At 46.4% G+C, this 14,013-nt stretch overlaps 1 protein-coding gene across 4 annotated transcripts in view; it reads right to left on the reverse strand.

Moving 5' to 3' along the window:
- The window catches only part of NIPBL (NIPBL cohesin loading factor), a 1,214,062-nt gene that overhangs the window by 1,028,101 nt on the left and 171,948 nt on the right, over positions 1–14,013 (reverse strand). The gene's annotated exons all lie outside the window — the stretch shown is intronic.

Genomic DNA, 14,013 nt, shown 5'->3' on the forward strand with positions numbered 1-14,013 from the left:
GCAACCCAGAAAATCACCCACAAAGTCGCAAAAAATCCCAGACTGAAATTTATTAGATGGCCTCCCTATAGAGATATAAATAGTTGCACACTGAGAGGCCCACCCCGGAGGCTCTCTCTCTCTCTACTCCATTCCACTCCACTCCTCTCTCCCTTCTCCCAAGCCCAGAAATGGCCAAAATGCAATTTAAAAAATGTTTTGCTAATTGTGTTATGGCCATTTCAGGCATATCGCACAGTCTAAAGCCAGGAAAAAAGGTATAGTTATTTCCGGCGTTAAAACCATGTGATAGCATGCGTTATGCTATCACACAGTGAGATATTGCCCCTCGTTTTACTAAATCCCGCCCAAACTCCTCCCTGATCCCACCCCTTCCAAAGATTTGCATTTGCGCCATGTGTTAATGTTCTTATCGCATGCGTTAACGCCATAATGCATTTTGATGAATGACCCTATTAATTTGGTATTATTTGGTGTGTCTGTTTTGAAATATTTTATAGGTGTTTGGAACATTCTTATAGTTGTGCTCACAAGTTTACATACCCCCGGCAGAATTTGTAAAATGTGTAGCATTTTAAGAAAACATGAGTGATCAGACAAAACAAGTTTACATAGATGAAAGATATTGCCCTAACAATTGGCTTACAATTGGCCCCTACCTGTAAATCATTAAAAAAGGCCAATTTTTCTGGATAAAAGACCCCCAAATTCTAGTACCATTGGTCAGTCTATCAATATGAAGGAAAGCTGTGAAAATGAAGACCATAGATATGCACAAGATAAGAAAAAGATACAAAATAATATCCAAGTGCTTGGATATCCCAGTGAATACTGTTGGATAAATTGTGAGAAAATGGAAGCTGCATCATACCACCCAGAATCTGCCTAGACAAGGCTATCTCTCAAACTCCATATCAGAGCAAAAAGAAAACTTGTCAGGAAAGTCACAGAGGCTAACAATCACTTTGAAGGAGCTACAGAGTTCAGTGGCTAAGAATGGAGTGGAGGTACACCTGTCAACCTTATCAAGAGCTCTGCATACAATTGGCCTGCTTGGGAGGGTGGCTAGAAAGAAGCCATTACTGAAGAAAAACATTAAAGCACATCTGAAGTTTGCCATAAAGCGTCAGAGTGATACAGCTAAAATGTGAGATAAGGTTTTGTGGTCAGATGAAAAAAATGGACAAAATTCAAAATGCTGTGTGTGGTGCAAATCTAACACTTGCCCATTCCTCAGCAAACACCACCCCAACAGTAATGTATGGGGTAGCAGCATCAGTTGTAGGGATGTTTTTTTTCAGTGGGGACTGGGCATCTTGTTACAATTTAAAGGACGGATGGATGATGCAACATACAGAGAGGTACTGCAAAACAAACTGCTTCAGTTAAAAAAAAAACTAAAACAAAACAAGGTGAAAGGTCACTTTTCAGCAGGACAATGATCACAAAGCAACACAAGAGTGGTTGAACAACAAAAAGATGAATGTTCTACAACGGCCAAGTCAAAGATCAGATTTCAATCCAATCAAGAATCTGTGGCACTATTTGAAATTTGCAGTCTATAAGCATCATCCAATCAATCTGAAGCAAATCAGCCAGGAAGAATGGGCAAAAGAAATCACTCCCAAAACAGTGTGCAAAGCTGGTAGAAACTTATCCAAACAGACTTAAAACAGTTATTTTAGCAAAAAGTAGTTTTACCAAGTACTATTCTGAAGGGGTTAAATACTTATGCAAGCAGTATTTTTCAGTTTTTAATTTTATTTTACAAAAAATGCAGAGAAATAATGAATTGTGACTTTGAAAATTTACTTTAAGAGCATACTGGTTTTCAATAAACATACTGTCTTGAAAAATCTGTATCATTTGTAATCTGATGACTTTTTAGGGGGGGGTTCGAATACTTTTTCAAGCTACTGTATGTATTAACTAGCTAACTCAGAAAGCCAGACTTTTCTCAACATCTAATACTTGTGTATATTTGGGGAAAAATATGAACATTCTTTTTTCTGCCACTTGATTGATTTTCGTCACATTTTCTTTTATGGTGGCTCTCCTAATTGTCTAAATTTGCCCCATCATAGACAAAGTATATTGAACCACAACTGGTAGGGCATATTTCCTCACAATTCAAGAATACCAAGGGCCACTTTTTGCTTCGATTTATTCTTTATGAGGAAATAAGAAGCATTCAACAAAACCAAGTGTCAACTGTTATTCCTCCCTGCAACTGGTGTATAACATTTGGGTTCTAAAAACATATCTTCTTGCCTTTTTTTCCCATAGTAAAGTGTCAATATGAACCAGCTAGTCACTGCCTGCTATTTCAAGACCTGGAGCTCAGCCCACAGCGCTCTAGCATTCCCAAAAAATCCAGCAATTCAAATGGCTGCTTTCACACTTCAAATCTAGTGGCCCCTTTACAATTATTATTCAATTTCCTTTATCATATGATCACTGAGGATCTTCAGACAAACTTCAAGCTGCACCACAAGAACCACCAGCCCTGCTAGGGTTGGCACACTAACCTAGGTCAATTGAACAGACTAAACCAGTCAATCTTGGTTGTCCTCACTGCAAGCACTGAAAGGTATTTGTGCTTTGCTTAGGAAAATCAATAATAAAATCAGAACTAAAAGTCCATGCATGCAATGAGGCAACATCAGGACTCTGGTGGATCGGGGCTGTGCTAAGAACCCTACAAGTCTTGCCATATGCAGAATAGACATCTGCAGCAGAAAAGATCCTAAGAGGAAGAAGGCATCAAAGGCAATGATCCACCCAACCTGCATGTTCTACTGTACATTACATTAATTCATCTTTATAGCACAACACCACAGGGGAAAGAAGCAGGAACGCCATAAGCAAAAACCTGCTTTGTAAGGTGTTGCTTCATTTTGTCAAACAAACCATTCAGTAAAACATCAGTTATTAAAACAACTGAATACTAAACAATAGCAGCGTTTCTGATAAATTTACATTTTTCCAATTCTCTCAGGGCTTATCTTACAATGGAACCATACTTAAAATTGCATTGTCACTATAATATAGAAAAGTTTCTCAATAACAGGTGGTTGATTATTTGACTATTTCAGATGTAAATATTGGTGAAAGTGAGATTTCCTTTTACTGCACCTGTATCACATTCTATATAAAAAAATATACAAAACTAAATGCATTAGAGTTTCACTGATCTATACAATACACCCTATACTTTCATCTTGAAAGAACAATTATAGAAATATTCCAAAAAGTATTGATTGCATAAATCTTCATCCCCTTTGCCATATCAAAGCCAAATTAGCTCTGCTTCCAAAAACTGCCTTCAGAGGCCCATAATAAGTTAAACAGAGCCCACCTGTGTCCAATCACAGTAGTTGAGCTGATCTGAATACTCCTAGATGAAGAATCAAGCTGTTATTTATGTTGTATGAAATGAATCTGAAGCAAAGGTTAAAATATGCCAAACAAGTAGCTGCTCAAATAACCCCAAGATAACATTATTCAAAGATACAGACAGGGGGAAGGCTATAAGAAAATTTCAGAGTGTCTGTATAGTCTTGTGGTCTGTCTGGTCCATCATTAAAAAGTGGAGATAGGTTAGCAGCAATCAGGCCATCCCACCAAAGTCAAGCAGCTGTGGATTAAGGAAACTGCTGCAGGTGGTCACCGAAAAGGTAAAGATTACTTTAAAAGAACTACAAAGGTTTCTGACTGAAAATAGAGACAATGCTGACTATTCAACAATTTTTATGGGAGGGTGGCAAGAAGTAAGCAGCTGCTGAAGAAAAGCCGAATGAAGTGATGCAGAGCATTTGCAAATAAACACTTAGGGAACACTGCACACATGTGGGAGAAGATTTTGTGGTCCAATGAGACCAAAGTGGAGCTTTTTGGTCTCAATGCTAAGCAATACATGTCTATGTAAAACCAACACAGCATATCACCCGGCTAATACTATCCCTAGAGTAGGGCCACATAAAACAAGCACAAATAAGATTGAAACTGAGGTAGACCTCAATTGATTTTCAGAACAGTATTTTCATGAGGAGGTAACTAAACAAAGAAGATAAGGCGATGGGGCTGGATGGAAAACATCCAAGAGTACTAAAGGAACTTAGAGATGTCCTGGCACCTCTGCTGACTTACCTTTTCAATGCTCCTTTAGAATCTGGAGAGATTCCAGAGGAATGAAAAAGGGCAGATGTGGTTCCTATTCATAAACAGGGAAGCAAGAAGGCTGGGGACTACAGGCCAGTTAGTCTGACCTCTGTGGTGAGCAAACTAATAGAATCACTGCTAAATTAGAGGATAGTGCAATTTTTGGAATCCAATGGATTTCAAGATGCAAGGCAGCATGGTTTTACCAGAGGAAATCTTGACAGAATATGATCAATTTCTTTGATTGGGTAACCAGAAAGATCAAGGAAGAGCACTAGTCACAGTGTACTTGGATTTCAGCAAGGCTTTTGACACTGTTCTGCACACAAGACTTATAAATAAATTGTGCATCCTTGATATGGATCCTAAAGTGACTGGCTGGGTTAGAAACTAGTTGAGTGGAAGGCGACAAAGGGTAGTGGTAAATAATGTTTCCTCTGAGGAGGGGGTTACTACTAGCCATGTGCCTCAGGTCTCGGTCCTTGAACTGGTTCTTTTCAATATTTTTGTGAACAACATAACGGAAGGGTTGTCAGGAAAAATGTGTCTTTTTGCGGACGATACCTAAATCTGTAAAAGGGTGGACAGTGGAAAATATGAGGAGGGATCTAGTGAAGCTCAAGGAATGATCTAAGGTCTGGCAGCAAAGATTTAATGCTAATAAATGCAGAGTAATACATTTAGGATGCAAAAACCCAAGGGAAACACAGTATTGGAGGTGAAATTCTTCTAAGCACAAAGGAAGAGCAGGATCTGGGGATAATTGTATCTGATGACCTTAAGATGTCTAAACTGATGAATAAAACAGTAAAAGCCAGAAAGATGCGGAGAAGAATGGTCAACAGAAAAAGGGAGGTGACATTGCCTTGAATAGGTCATATACCTATTATTTATAGAATATAAACAAGATTGAGTCAGTTCAGAGAGTGGCTAAAGCATATAGGGATAGACTTAAATATCTAATCATGAATACCCTACAGGAAAGGCGAGATAGGGGAAATATGATAGAAACATTCAAATATCTCAAAGGTTTCCATGCACAGGAGGTGAGCCTTTTTCAATGCAAAGGAGGATCTAGAACGAGAGGTCATGAGGTAAGGTTGAAAGGAGATAGACTCAGGAGTAATCACAGGAAATATTTCTTTACAGAGAGGGTGGTTGGATGTATGGAACAGCTTTCCAGTGAAAGTGGTGGAGACAAAATGTTGAGATTACTTACCTGATAATCTCCTTTTCCTTAGTGTATGCAGATGGACTCAAAACAAATGGGTATAGTGTGCTCGTGCTAGCAGTTGGAGACGGATCTGACGTCAGCACCGGTACATATACCCCCACAGGAAGTGTAGCAAATCAGTAATCTTCCTTGCAAAGCTTTTATGGATATATGTGTGACTGACCGATCGATTAAATGAACAGGATTACCCTGACCAATTGATGGTAGCTGGAGACCGCCAGTGTACTCAGCCGGAAGGCGTCGACACCCAGTAGGGTGGATGCCTTATATAAGAAAACATGGCTTACCGTGAGTCGGCGAATCCCTATGTATACCGGCAGCCGGGCGGGATGCTGAGTCCATCTGCATACACTAAGGAACAGGAGATTATCAGGTAAGTAATCTCAACATTTCCTAGCGTGTAGCAGATGGACTCAAAACAAATGGGAAGTACAAAAGCTACTCCCGGACTGGGCGGGAGGCTGCCCGAGGACCGTTTAGAATTGCCCTCGCAAACGCTGTGTCCTCCCTGGCCTGGACGTCCAGACGATAGAATCTGGAGAAGGTATGGAGGGAGGACCACATCGCTGCTTTACATATCTCTGCAGGCGACAACAGCTTAGCTTCTGCCCAAGAGGCCGATTGTGCTCTGGTGGAATGAGCCTTGACCTGTAGAGGCGGTGGTTTTCCCGCCTCTATGTAGGCTGCCTTGATAACTTCTTTAATCCAGCGGGCAATGGTTGGCCGTGAGGCCGCTTCCCCTTGCTTCTTCCCGCTGTGCAGGACGAACAGGTGGTCCGTCTTTCGTACTGCTTCTGACATTTCCAGGTATCTGGACAGCAGTCTGCCGATGTCGAGATGGCATAGCATTCGACCTTCTTCCGACTTCTTCAAACCTTCCGTGGTAGGCAAGGATATGGTTTGGTTGAGGTGGAAGTGTGAGACCACTTTGGGTAAAAAGGATGAAACTGTGCGAAGATGGATAGCCTCTGGAGTTATTCTGAGAAATGGATCACGGCAGGATAGTGCTTGTAGCTCAGAGATGCAGTGTGCTGAACATACAGCCAGCAAGAACACCATCTTCAAGGTTAACAAACGGAGAGACAGGCCTCGAAGGGGCCTGAAGGCTGATCCCGCTAGAAATTCCAATACTAGGTTGAGGTTCCACAAGGGCACTGGCCACTTCAGTGGCGGGCGAATGTGTTTGACTCCTTTCAGGAAACGTGAAACGTCTGGGTGTTTGGCAATGGTGTTGCCGTCACTCCTGGGACCGTAGCAAGACAGCGCTGCTACCTGAACCTTGATGGAGCTGAGGGACAGACCCTTCTGAAGTCCATCTTGTAGGAAGTCCAAAATGATAGGAATCTTAGCGGCATGCGAATTGGTGCTGTGAGAGTCGCACCAGGCTTCAAAAACTCTCCAGATCCTGATATATGTCAGTGATGTGGAGAACTTACGTGCTCGGAGAAGTGTATCTATTACCAGCTCCGAGTATCCTCTTTTCTTCAGTCTAGCCCTCTCAATGGCCAGACCATAAGAGAGAATTGAGCTGGATCCTTGTGGAGGATGGGGCCTTGCCCTAGCAGGTCCCTGTATGGAGGCAGAGGTAGAGGGTTCCCTGCCAGTAGTCTTCTCATGTCTGCGTACCAGGGTCTTCTTGGCCAGTCCGGGGCCACTAGAAGAACCAGGCCTCGGTGCCGCTGAATCCTGTGTACAATGGCACCCAGCAGGGGCCATGGAAGAAAGGCTTATAACAGGATCCCCTGAGGCCTCGGCTGTACCAGGGCATCGATCCCCTGGGCTCGAGGATCCCGCCTGCGGCTGAAATATCTGGGAACCTGAGCATTGGACCTGTCCGCTAATAGGTCCATGGCTGGCGTCCCCCATTGATCCACAATTATCTGAAAAGCTGTGGGCGACAGCTGCCATTCCCCTGGGTTTAGGCTTTCTCTGCTGAGGAAGTCTGCTGTGGTGTTGTCCTTCCCGGCGATGTGGACGGCGGAGATGTCCTGGAGATTTGCTTCTGCCCAAATCATCAGGGGAGTTATCTCTAGGGACACTTGCTGGCTTCTGGTTCCGCCCTGTCGGTTGATGTATGCCACCGTGGTGGCGTTGTCTGACATCACTCTGACCGCTCTGTTGCGAAGTCTGTGGGCAAATCGCAGGCACGCTAGCCTGACTGCCCGGGCCTCTAGTCTGTTGATGTTCCACCTTGACTCTTCTCTGGTCCACCGCCCTTGTGCGGTGAGCTCCTCGCAGTGTGCTCCCCATCCGCTCAGGCTGGCATCTGTGGTGAGCAGGATCCAGGTTGGGGAGGACATTCTTGACCCCCGGCTCATGTGACCGGGCTGTAACCACCACCGTAGCTGATACCGCACTCTGCCCGGTAGAGGTAGGAGTATGGTGTAGTCTTGTGATCGTGGGCTCCATCGAGATAGCAGGGCGCGTTGCAACGGTTTCATATGAGCCCGCGCCCATGGCACCACCTCCAGAGTGGATGCCTTAAGGCCGAGGACCTGTAGGTAATCCCGAGCTGTGGGCCGGCTGGTGCTCAGCAGGACCTGCAGATGACTCTGGAGTTTTGACTTTCTCTTGGAGGTCAGGCTGACTTTGTCTTCTTGGGTGTCGAATTGGACCCCTAGGTATTCCAGCGACTGGGACGGCTGTAGGGAGCTCTTGCTTATGTTGACTACCCATCCGAGGCTTTCCAGAAGAGCTATAACTCTGTTGGTTGCCCGGTGGCTCTCCTCCGGTGACTTTGCCCTGATCAGCCAATTGTCCAGGTAAGGGTGGACGAGAATTCCTTCCTTCCTGAGTGCCGCCGCCACTACTACTATGACCTTGGTAAAGATCCGCGGCGCGGTGGCTAACCCAAAGGGTAAAGCTCGGAACTGGAAGTGCTGATTCAGGACTTTGAAGCGTAAATAGCGCTGGTGATCCCGATGGATTGGGATATGCAAATAGGCTTCCGACAGATCTAGGGAGGTGAGAAACTCCCCTGGCTGTACTGAATTCTTCAATCAATCCACAGAAGCTAAAGATCCTCACTCACGAATTTACTCAATACAAAAAAAGGATATATAATGTTCTCTTTTATAATTATTAAGATAACAAATTCAAAAGCCTTCTCAACTATTTATATAGGAACAAATACCATCAGTAGTAGTGCAAATGGACTATAATCCATCGCCTCTCGCCACGCAATGGGCCCCAGGCGAATTCAGCATTTCTTCAAGCACTTAGTGTACAATCATTTGGTATTGTTCCTTTATTTATTCCACAACATTTAATATCTATCTACTAAAAAATAAAAAATATTTTTAGTAGATAGATATTAAATGTTGTGGAATAAATAAAGGAACAATACCAAATGATTGTACACTAAGTGCTTGAAGAAATGCTGAATTCGCCTGGGGCCCATTGCGTGATAGATAGATATTAAATGTTGTGGAATAAATAAAGGAACAATACCAAATGATTGTACACTAAGTGCTTGAAGAAATGCTGAATTCGCCTGGGGCCCATTGCGTGGCGAGAGGCGATGGATTATAGTCCATTTGCACTACTACTGATGGTATTTGTTCCTATATAAATAGTTGAGAAGGCTTTTGAATTTGTTATCTTAATAATTATAAAAGAGAACATTATATATCCTCCTTTTTTTGTATTGAGTGTACTGAATTCTTGACAGACCGCAGAGTTTCCATGCGAAAGCTGGGGACCCGTAGGTGTCGATTGACTGACTTGAGGTCCAGGACGGGCCTGAAAGTGCCCTCCTTCTTGGGCACTATGAAATAAATGGAATAATGCCCAGAATTTATCTCTCCTGCAGGTACTGGGATTATAGCTTTTAGGGCCAGGAGCCTCTGTAAGGTCACTTCCAGTGCCGCGTTCTTGAGCGGTGAACAAGGAGATTCCACAAACTTGTTCGGCGGAAGCCGAAGGAAATCCAGGTAGTATCCTTCTCGGATGATGGCGAGGACCCACTGGTCCGAAGTGATCTCGACCCACCTGCGGTAGAAGAGGGTTAAGCCTGCCCCCTATAGCTGCTACCCCCGGATGGGTCGGTTGATTGTCATTGTGGGTTGCGGCCGGGGCCAGAACCCGAGCCGGTTCTCTTCTTGTTGTGCTTAGTCCGAAAGGGCTGGTTCCTGGCCTGGGAACGAGGTGCTCGATAGCGAGCCCTGTAAGGGTTGAAGCGCTGAGAATTTCTACCTCTGGATGGTCTAAGAAAAAGAACGCTGGCTCCTCCTCGACCTGTCTTCTGGTAGACGGGGTAAGGGAGAGGCACCCCATTTAGTAGCCCAGTTCTCGAAGTCGCTGCCAAACAGTAGGGAACCCTTAAAGGGCATTCTTGTGAGTCGTGTCTTGGAGGACGAGTCGGCCGCCCAATTACGTAGCCAAAGCTGTCTCCTGGCTGCGACCCGGGCGGTCTCCGGCTGCGGGGGGAGAGGGTGAGTACCTTCACCGCCGCACATAAGGAAGTGCACCCGCTGCCTCTAGGCCGCGCCCGAACTAGTCTCGCTCAGGGGCCAAGCCGCACCGGAGCCCTTCTCACTCGGGGGCTAGGTCCCTGCCGCGAACCGGCCACCGGACCGAGGCTCTCACCTCCGAGGGACCACGGACGTCAGCTCGGGAAACTCAACTGGGTGAGTGACCGCCTGGTATCACTACAGGAGTGCGGGGCTCGTCTTCAGTAGGATTCTTCTATGAATTTAGTCAGAATTTGGAAACACGCTCAGCGAGCGTGGGGTAGCTCCAAACTGCTTTGGAGACTGAAATTACTGATTTGCTACACTTCCTGTGGGGGTATATGTACCCGTGCTGACGTCAGATCCGTCTCCAACTGCTAGCACAAGCACACTATACTCATTTGTTTTGAGTCCATCTGCTACACGCTAGGAAAACAGTATATGAATTCAAAAAAGCATGGGATTAAAGAAGTGATGAGAATTATAATGCAAAATTAATTGGATGGTTAGACAGACCGGATGAGCCATAACATCTTTTTTTTCTACCGTCATGTTTCTATGTTTCTACAGTAAAGCATGGGTGGGAGCATTATGCAATGGAGATTACTCTGGAGCAGGGAAACTTGTGAAGATCGAGGGAAAGATGGATGGTGCAAAGTACAACCAGATTCTGGAGGAAACCCTGTTCGTCTTCCAGAGACCTAGGACTGGGGAGAAGATTCTCCTTTCAGCTGGATAATGATCCAAAGCACAAAGCAAAAGCAACAATGGTGTGTGGCTCAGCAAAAAAAAGCAGAGTTACTTACCTGTAACAGGTGTTCTCATAGGACAGCAGGATGTTAGTCCTCACAGATGGGTGACATCATCAGATGGAGCCCAGCACGAAAAACTTTTGTCAAAGTTTCTAGAAACTTTGACTGGCACACTGAGCATTCCCAGAATGCAACTATCCGCGTGGAAACGCGGGGTCCCTCTTCAGTCTCGTACCTTAGTGAAAAAAGTAGAGCGAAAAATAAAACAAACCAATGGAGAACCCAACTCCGCGGGGTGGCAGGCGGGTTTTCCTGAGAACTAACATCCTGCTGTCCTAGGAAAACACCTGTTACAGGTAAGCAACTCTGCTTTCTTCTAGGACAAGCAGGATGGAAGTCCTCACAGACTTCCTTCCGGAGGAAGTGGTGAAGTCTAAAACTGTGAACGACTTCAAAGGGGCGTGGGATAAACACTGTGGATCCATCAAGTCTAGAGGGCGTGAATAAAGTGGAGGCAGCAAAACACTGCACGGAGCGGCAGTAGCCACAGCGGCATTCACGGAGCGGGATGCCAGTGGCCAGTAGTTGGTGTTCCACCTTCACGGAGTGGAAGAATGGAGGGCTGCTATCTCAAAAAATAAATAAATAAACAAACAAAAAAATAAAAACAGGGGTGGTTAAGAGTAACGGGCAAGGGGGTAAGAGAATGGGGCAAGGGGGTGGCCTGCTTGTTACAGCGGTTGCTACTCCTAATTGAGCTGGATGTCACTTGGATGCAGATACGGAGCTGCTCTCTAAATTGGTGGTAGGGTGGAGGGGAATTAGGGCTGGAGGGTACTGGAAGCCAATAGTAACAGGTGGGAGAGAGAAAAAGGGGAAAAAAATGGATAAAGTGCGTAGCTTGCTGGGCAGACTTTATGGGCCGTTTGGTCTTCTTTTGCTGTCATTTCTATGTTTCTATGTTACATACTGCTCCCAATAAAAACAGAATCCACAGCACTTAACCAAGTGCCAACAAGCACAACAGAAGTGCTGAAGACGAGAATGGGAGGCAGCATGAACCAAAGACTGGGCCCTAGGTAAGGAGAGTGGGGTTTTTACGTTTGGAATAGATTACGAAGGACAGACAGACCAAAGGAACTGTCATGTCAGCCATCCTCGTCCAAACAGTAGTGGGCGGCGAACATGTACAGGGAGCTCCACATCACAGCCTTGCAGATTTCAGTGATGGGGACCTCACGAAAGTGCGCCACCAATGCTGCCATGGCCTCCAAGCTGAAGGCCTGCCTGCTCGCAGCAGAAGGATATACAGTCTGCTAACCAGTTGGCCAGGGTCTGCTTGCCTACCGCAATGCTAAGTCTGATTTTATCAAAGGAGACAGAGTTGCGTGGCCTGTGGGCCACTGTGCACTCAAGATAAAAGGCAAGAGCACACTTGCAGTCCAGGCTGTGCAGAGCCCGTTCAGAGGAATGGGGCCTCAGGAAGAAGGTGGGCAGAATGATGGACTGATTGAGATGGAAATCAGACTCCATCTTAGGCAGGAACTTATGGAGAGTGTGTAAAACCACCCTGTCATGAAAGAATTTTATATAGGGTGGATATGTCACTAATGCCTGAAGCTCACTGACCCTGCGAGCGGAGGTGACCGCAACCAGGAAAATGTCTTTCCAGGTAAGACGTTTAAGCTTGCAGGAGCGTATAGGCTCAAAAGGTGGCTGCATGAGCCACGCTAGTGCCATGCTGAGGTCCCAGGACACAACAGAACGACGCAGAGCAGGCTTCAGATGTAACAGGCCCCTCAAGAAGCAGCCTATCAAGGGCTGCACAGAAATAGGTATACCACCTATTCCCTGGTGATAGGCGCTGATAGCACTCAGGTGGGCTCAGATCGAGCCAGATTCCAAGAAGGACCACAAATAGTCCAAGAGTCACAGAGTAGGGCACCAGAAAGGGTCTAAGCCTTTTGCTTCACACCAAACGGAGAACTTCCACCACTTTAACCGGTAAGACTTCCTGGAAGGCGGCTTTCGGGAAGCCCCAAGGACCTGCAACATTATCAGAGAGGATGAGGGACTGTAAGACTACCCTTTTAACATCCAAGCAGTGAGGGCCAGCGACCGGAGGTTCAGGTGGAGCAATCTGCCCTGATCCTGGATAATCAGATCAGGGGAGGTGCCCAGACGTATGGCCTCCCGTATTGACAGGTCGCGCAGGATCGGGACCAGACTTGTCGCGGCTAAAATGGGGCAACCAGGATCATGGTGCCCCTGTCCTGCTGGAGCTTCACAAAAATCTTCCCCACCAGCAGGAGTGGAAGATACGCATACAGAAGACCCTTGCCCCAGAACAGGGTAAAGGCATTCGAGGCTGGTTCCCCATCTTCCCTGTACAGTGAGAAGAAATGGACCATTTTGCAATTCCACGGGGAGGCAAAGAGGTCCACATCTGGAACACCCCACAGGTGGAAGAATTTGTCTGCAACTGTCGGGTTGAGCGACCACTCGTGCGGGTGAAATGCCCAACTCAAGCGGTCCGCCACCACATTCTCTGTCCCTGCCAGATAAACTGCTCTCAGAAGCATGTCCCTGGATAGGGCCCAAGCCGCTTACTGGCAGAGCAGCAAGGAGCCCGTACCTCCCTGCTTGTTTATGTACCATATCACAACTTGGTTGTCGGTCTGGATCAAAACACTTTGAGGGCCAGGTGATCCTGGAATGCTGAGAGGGTGTACCGGGTCACTCGCAGTTCCAGGAAGTTTATTTGACAACTTGCTTCTTGTTTCGACCACAAGCCTTGTGTGCAGAGGCTGCTGATATGCACTCCCCAGCCCATGGTGGAGGCATCGGTGGTTAGTACCACTTGGGGGAATTGGGCTTGGAAGGAGAGGCCCCTTTCCAAGTTGGACAGATTCTCCTACCAGGAGAGGGTGTCTCGGGGCAAGGTAACTTGTACCGGCAGCGAGAGGTCCTGGGTGGCTTGAAGCCATTGAGAGCGGAGAGTCCACTGCACTACCCGCAAGGCTAGCCAGGCAAGTGGAGTGACATAAACAGATGCCATCATGTGGCCCAGGAAGCGGAGCAACACCTGGGCAGCCTCCATCTGACTCCGTACAGACATAGCCAGCCCTGACCAGTGGGCAAGGGGGCTTTGGGCACCGCAAGCTGGCAACCACTCTCTCGCCACCAGTCAAAAGCTCGAAGCTGGGCTGGGATGCGGGTTGTGGTCTGGGGGCACGCAGCTGGTGAAGGCGGCCTCTGGTACGAGAAGCAGAAGGGTATCATCTCCTCTGGCAATAGAAGGACTTGCAAGGTCCTTGACGTAGGGACCTACTCACGGAGGATGGTGAGTCCAAGGTGCTGGCTGAGAACTGGTGCAAGGTCTCGTGATGGTTCTTGAGCTGAGCAACCACATCCT

Source organism: Rhinatrema bivittatum, chromosome 1 (assembly GCF_901001135.1).
Source record: "Rhinatrema bivittatum chromosome 1, aRhiBiv1.1, whole genome shotgun sequence".
Lineage (NCBI taxonomy): Eukaryota > Metazoa > Chordata > Amphibia > Gymnophiona > Rhinatrematidae > Rhinatrema > Rhinatrema bivittatum.